This window comes from Chenopodium quinoa, unplaced genomic scaffold, assembly GCF_001683475.1.
Source record: "Chenopodium quinoa cultivar QQ74 unplaced genomic scaffold, ASM168347v1, whole genome shotgun sequence".
In the NCBI taxonomy this organism is placed as follows: Eukaryota; Viridiplantae; Streptophyta; class Magnoliopsida; order Caryophyllales; family Amaranthaceae; genus Chenopodium; species Chenopodium quinoa.
The window spans coordinates 1,067,159-1,074,678 of NW_018744504.1; positions in this window are offsets into that span (position 1 = coordinate 1,067,159).

Genomic DNA, 7,520 nt, shown 5'->3' on the forward strand with positions numbered 1-7,520 from the left:
ATATGACGTGGCAGATTGGCGTCAGCTGGCGCCATGCAATTGGATATAGCGCCAGGCGCTACACTTGGCGTGTGGCGCCAAGCTTTGGCGTCTGACGCCAATTAGCGTTGTCTCCGTATTTTACCCTGATTAAAACTACTTGTAATTCGTGCATAAATAGCCCCCTGCCCAGCCGATTCTTTTCATAATTTCAGTAAATAAAATAATTCTTGGCCTTAGAAAAATAATATTATGTCTCTAGTCACCAAAACTTTCACCCTATACACCCATAAATGGTGTCGATCTCTTAATGTTAGAGAAAGAAAAGAATTAGATTTGTTTCACTTGGGGGGAATTTATGGTGTTAAAGGGGTAGATCTTGACTTAGATTTCATTCATACTGCTCTAGAATATTGGAATGTTGATACTCATTGCTTTAGAATAGGGTGTGATGAAATTAGCCCTTTGTCGGAAGAATTTGGTGCTATTTTAGGTTTCCCTGCAATTGACCTCATAGTAATCTCTTGAGTGGATGCATATTATTAGAAGGATTTTGAACGCTTCTTCAATTTAAAAGAAAGGGATTTATCAAAAATAGTAGATGGCAACATAGTTAATTTGAAAGAATTTGCTCGCCACTATTCTGATAAACCTCTTTCTGAATCTTTTCACATTTATAGAAGAAGGGCTTTCTTATTTTGCATGCTTAATCAATTTTTTCTTAGTAGTGGTAAAAATAATGAGGGTTAATCAATTATAACCACCGTACTAGAACAAATTGAATTAGGGAGAAATCCAATGCCATTGATAGTTGGATAGACTATGATTAGTCTTGATGAATTGAAAAGGAACCCAAAAGCACCTTTTCGCGGCTCTCCAATTTTATTATAGGTAGAAAAATAATATTTTTAATTACAGAAATAAAAAAATATATTTTTGTATAGTAATAATAATTTATTTGCATTGTAATTTTTTACAGATGTGGCTAATGGAAAGGCTAGAATTAATTAGTCCTCCGGACAACATTGAGAAGTATACTCCAAATTCCTTCGTGAGGAGGAAGAAACGCATCTCTAAAATTGGGCGCCATGAGTGGAGAAGGGTCTTCGAATCTCGCAATTTTGCTATCAAGTGGGTCATCCCGTGGTGGAAAATAGAAAGTATGGTTGGTGTCAACAAGCAACCTTTCTGCCGTTTTCCAAGTTTGTCTCGTATGACTTATTATTATCCATGCAGGGTAAAATGACAATACGACTTGCTTCAGAATATTCCTTCCGGGGATCTTCGTCCTCCCACGAGTACCCTATCTCTCATGAAGTAGACAGATTTGATGCTTATTGGAGTGTTAGACCTTTATGGGAATTAATTATCCAAAAGGATCCTCCTTCCTTGCCCAGTGATGTGAAGAAGTGGTTGCTGAAGAAACCTTCAAAGGACTTGAAGAAAAATCAGGGTAAAACTGACGTGAAGAGTCGTCTAGGTGATAGGGTGATTCCTGCCAAGGAACGCTTAGGTGAAAGAGTTGAATTCAAAACACCTGCAATGCCTAGGAAGAAAAGTACTACAAAAGATAAGGGTAAAAGGAAAGCTAACACCACAGATAAAAAAGTATGGGTAGAAAAGAAGCATGGAGTCCTAGCCGAAGGGGAAAATATCTACTCTAAGATTGAATGTAGGTCCTCTAAAGGATGCCTACTAGCTAAGGTTATGGATGAGGAGGAGGAAGTAGACAAAAATTGGAAAAGGGCTAGGAAAGAAAAGAAAGATTAGGAGCATTTCTTAATTTCAAATTATTAGACTTAGTTTATATTTTTCATTTAAAGTTAATTTGTTTAAGCTTTATTTAAATTCCATCAATAATGTAATTTTGTTTTATTAATGAAATTTCAGCTTTTAATTAATTATTTACTTTAAATTTATTTTATTAAAGCAATGAAAACAAAAAAAAAAATTAATTTTCCAGAAATTCTTCGAGTACGGAAGTCGAAAATTTTCCGAAAAACACCGAAATATGCCCAGAATTTGTCTGTGAATTAGCGCCGCTTATTTGCGACTGGCGCCGGCCACATCAGTCAAGCGTCAGGCGCCAGTGTCGTCGGCTGGCGCTGATGGTCGTTGGCTGGCGCTAGATTCTTTTCTGCGAAGCCGATATTTCGCCGATCTTCTGTCGAATTTGTAATTGATTCTGGGACGCGAGAATGTCAAAAAATAAATTGGCCGCACCCGTTCTACGTATCCTTTCTTACGGAATAAGGCCAAACGTAGCTCTCTTGAGTATCCTACTCAAGTAATTATGGGTAGTACTTCTGAAGTTGGTCAAGATTTGTCATGTTTGAGAACTCATTGCCATCCATATCAGTTAGTTTTGCTACACCTCCTAACAGGATTGTTTTGACAATGTAGGGTCCAGACCAATTAGGTCTAAATTTTCCCCTTGGATCTAAAATATTTTTTCTTAATGCTTTTAACACCAAGTCTCCTACTTTGATGTTTCTTGTCTTGACCTTCTTATTAAAATGCCTAGCCATACGAGTTTGATAACACTGAGTGTGATGCAGAGCTTCTAGTCGTTTTTCGTCGAGTAAAATTAGCTCTTCATATCTTACCCTAGTCCATTCAACTTCATCGAGTTTGCTCTCTAACGCGATGCATAGAGATGGAATTTATAGTTTGACAGGTTGTACGACGTCCATTCCGTAAACCAAGGAAAATGACGTATTTCCTGTTGATGTACGGATTGACGTGCGGTAACCCCACAATGCAAAGTGAAGTTTGTCAGGCCAATCTTTATAATTTTCTGTCATTTTCTCGATGATAGTCTTTAGATTTTTATTAGCTGCCTCGACTGCTCCATTTGCTTGAGGTCTGTAAGGGGAAGAATGATGATGTTGAATGCTATATGTTTGTAACAATTCTTCACATTCGGCTTGAAAGTGAGTTCCATTGTCACTTATCATTTCATGTGGGACTCCATATCGACAAATAATATTCCTCTCGATAAAGAGTGCTACATGTTTTGCAGTGATTTTAGCGTATGATTGCGCTTCGACCCACTTTGTGAAGTAATCAATTGCTACTAATATATATTCGTGGCCTCCTGTTCCTAGGGGAGTGATTTTGCCGATGATGTCAATTCCCCACGTAGAGAATGGCCATGGCGACGTATAGGTATAGAGCAAGGACGGAGGAACATGTTCTAAATTGGCATAGATTTGGCACTTAGGGCATCTTTTTACATATTGATGGCAATACCTATTCATCGTAGTCCAATAATATCCTTCTCGCATTATTTTTTGGACTAACATTTTACCATTTATATGAGTGCCACAGATTCCTTCGTGGACTATTCTCATTTCTATTTGTGCATCCTTTTTTCCTACACATAGGAGAGCTCGACCCTTAGGTATCCTTTTATGTAGCTCGTTGTCTATGAGTACATATTGGGAAGCCAAAAGTCTTAATGCTCGTTTTGCTCTTTTGTCAGCATGGGGAGGGTATTCTCCTTTGGTGACGTAATTGAGTATATCCGTGTACCATGGTTCTTCTTCTTCTTCTTCTTCGTGGACTACTTCGTCGTCTTCTATAGCTTGGATGTATGTTGGTTTGTTCCTTTTCTCTATAGTTAGAGGCATTTGCTCGATTTCTGTGGGAATCCTAACCATTGAGGCTAGTCTTGCCAAGGCATCAGCAAATTGATTTTCTTCCCTAGGTAGATATGTGTATTCTACCTTCTCTAACTGATCGGTGAGACTTTCTCTCCTTACTTTCCACCTTATAGATATTTGATTGATAATTAAAGAAGAGTCCCCGAATATCCTTAAATTTTTTACTCCCAATGCCAAAGTTGTTTCAAGGCCTACCACGCATGCTTCATATTCAGCAGCATTGTTGGTAACGTCGAAATCAAGTTTTATGGAGATTGGAACATGCTCTTCTTTGGGGGATACTAGTAATACTCCAACGCCACATCCCTTTTGGTTTAAGGCTCCGTCGAAGTATAAGGTCCAAGTATCGTCTTCAGTAACCATTAAGTCTTCATCTGGAAATTCATTGTCTTGTATTGGCGTCGAGTCTTCTATCGGAAAGTCTGCTAGAAAGTCTGACACCACGGATCCTTTGATAGCTTTTTGTGGCATAAATCTTACATCAAACTAGGCTAGATTGACTATCCATCTCGATATGCGTCCGTTGAGTGTAGATTTCTCAAATAGATACTTGAGTGGGTCTAATCGGGAGACTACGAAGACGATATGCACTAGCATATAATGTCTTAACTTGGTTATGGCCCACACCAAGGCGAGGCACAACTTCTCAAGTGGTGTATAGCGTGCTTCGTATTCGAGCATCTTCTTGCTTAGATAGTAGATTGCGTTTTCTTTGCCTTCTACTTCTTGTGCTAACATAGCTCCCATTGTCTCTTTGGTAATCGTCAAACATAACCTAAGAGGTATTCCGAGAAGTGCTGGTGCTAATTCGGGAGGATTTGCAAGATAGGCTTTGATCTTTTCAGAGGGTTTTTGACACTCATCATCCCATATCACTGGTACATTCTTCTTGAGCTTTTTGAAGATTGGTTCACACATTGTTGTCAATTTTGATATAAACCTACTTATGTATTGCAACCGGCCAATAAATCCTCGAATCTGCTTCTCAGTCTTGAGCGGTGGCATTGACATGATTGTTTTGATCTTGGTCGGATCTATCTCTATTCCTCGAGAGCTTATGACATAACCTAAAAGCTTGCCTGAGGTAACTCCAAAAGCACACTTAGCTAGATTCAACCTCATATTATATTTTCTTAGACTTTCGAAAAATTTCCTTAAGGCTACTTGATGGCCTGGGCGGTCTTTTAATTTCACAATCATGTCGTTGACATATACCTCGACTTCTTTATGCATCATGTCATGGAGTAAGGCAGTTGCTGCGCGTTGGTAAGTAGCACCCGCGTTTTTCAACCCGAATGGCATTACCGTGTAGCAGTAAGTGCCCCATGGTGTTATAAAAGTTGTTTTCTCCATGTCTTCTTCTGCCATGAGAATCTGGTTGTAACCTGCGTACCCATCCATGAACGAGAAGAGCGTGTGATTTGTCGTGTTATCTACCAGAATATCGATGTGTGGCAAAGGAAAGTCGTCCTTTGGACTTGCCTTATTTAGATCTCGATAGTCGACACACATTCTTACCCTTCCGTCTTTTTTCGGAACTTGGACGACGTTGGCGACCCATTCGGGGTATTTGGATACCTGGATGAAACTTGCAGTTATTTGTTTTTGAACTTCTTCTTTTATTTTAAGAGCAACTTCGGGTTTCATTCGACGTAACTTTTGTTTTACGGGTTTCATTCCTGGAATTAGTGGTATAGTGTGTTGAGCTATTTCTCTATTAATGTCTGGCATATCCTCGTATGACCAAGCAAATACATCGATAAATTCTTTAAGTAAGTTAATTAAATCGGTTCTTTCTTGTTCATTTAGTGTTAATCCGATTTTAACTTCTCTTTTATTAGTTGAATCATTTGAGATATCAACCGTTTCAGTTTCTTCAATTACTGGTGTTTTCTTTTTGAGTGTTTCCATTGCTTTAATAAGTTCTTTGTCTTTTTCATTGTTAGTTAAGCAATGCTCGTTATCTTTGGTTAGAGAAGAACACAAGAAATAAGGAGAAGAAGAAATATTATTATACTCTGAGATCATTACATCAAAGAGTGATATATCCTCAGGGACTTGATCACTAACTATTCTAGGAAAAGAAATAGGAAGAGGAGGTGCTACTACTAAAGACCTAAAAGACTCTATAGGGAGAGACTCAGACTCAGACGACTCTTCAAACATCGGTCCTTGCCCTGTTGTGATGGATATTTTTCTTCCACTTGGCGTAGTCACCTTGATAGTCTTGCGCCACCCTTGTAGTGATCCTTCAGCTGGAGTGATTAGCTTCGAGGGATCGAAGTTTTCGCTTTGTAAGACTGTCTGAATGAGCGAAGAGTTGTCTTCTCTGTAAGTTGGCTCATTCTTTTCTCGCCCAAATAATAATCCCATGACGTTAAAATCAAAGCGTGGGGGTGCTTTCTCCTTGTGGGCAGGAGTTGGGATTTCGTCTGTGAAATAACAATCAAAGAAAATCTCAAAACCCGGTTGCCTTATTTCGTTAACAACAAATGGCTCGGAAAATTCATGGCATGGATATTCCTCTCCTTCTTTTATGAATTGACCATTAAGTGTAAGAGGGTACTGATCCATTGGGATTGCTTTCCTTTTAATGCGAGCGTCTCTACGTGCGTTTGACTTTTCCTGGGCTCACTTGAGATCTTTTCGAGTCGGTTCGAAACCAAGTCCGAAAGTGTCTAACTTAGGGAGGCCAGGTGACTCCAGCAACTTTGCTATTCCTTTCTTCTTTCCTAGGGTCATCCTAGGAAAATGTCCTTGTTTCTTCAGCATATAATTTACAATCATGTTGGAATAGGGGTCATGGCAAAGAGGGGTCCTTTCATCCTCCTGGATTAAGGAGACTTCTTCGTTAAAGCCCCATAAGTCTTCATCATCCTTGTCGTGCTCCACATTAATGATTGGATTTTCTATAGGCTTGATCCTCATAGGCGAAGCATCGACGGTGATAGGAATTCCCCCAACTATAGCTTTTACTTGTTGGTGGAGAGATGAGGGGACGACCTTTAGGTCATGAAGCCAAGGGCGCCCCAACAGTAAGTTAAATGAAGCTTTAATGTCTACAACTTGGAAAGTAGTAGCATGTTCTATTGCTCCTGCCGTTATGTTCATGGTAATTTTACCAAGAGCTTGACGTCGAGTGTTGTCGTAGGCCCTTATTCCTTGTGTAGACGGAGTTAAATCTTCATCCCTTATGCCTAGCGTCCTCGCAGTTCTAAGTGGACAGAAGTTAATGGCCGATCCATTATCTACAAGAGTCTTAGGAACATTCATTCTCTTGCAAACTACTGTGAGGTTTAATGCCTTGTAATGTTTGTCACCTTCTGGAGGTAAATCCTTGTCAGAAAAGGTGATCAAATTAATTGGACTAGGAAGATCACTTGTGAGGAAGTTGGATAACCCCTCAGGAGTAGTGTTAGAATCTATCCCTATTTTGTCCAAGGCATTCATTACAGCCAACCTATGTTCTCGAGATGTCGCCAAAAGTTTCCTTACGTTCATCTCAACTTTTGTCTTTTTAAACTGCTTAACAATATCATTGTCTTCAATGATAGGTATGTGAACTTGTTGTGTGGTTGGCATAGGTTGTGTTGAAATGGGAGGTTGCATTCTCCCGGATCTTGTGAGGACTTCTATCGATGAGTCTTCTTCAGCCCAAAAGTCATCCATGGCGTATGACACAGAAGGTGGAGATCCTACTAAGTCTTTTAAATAGACGTCTTCTTCATCACTGTCCCAAACTCCATTAATGGTTGCATCGTCTTCTTGTGGAATTTGGACTAGTTTCTTTTCATTAATCATTTTCTGAACCAAATCCTTGAATTTGAAACAGTTTTCGATAGTGTGACCCCCTGATTGATGATACTGACAGTAATA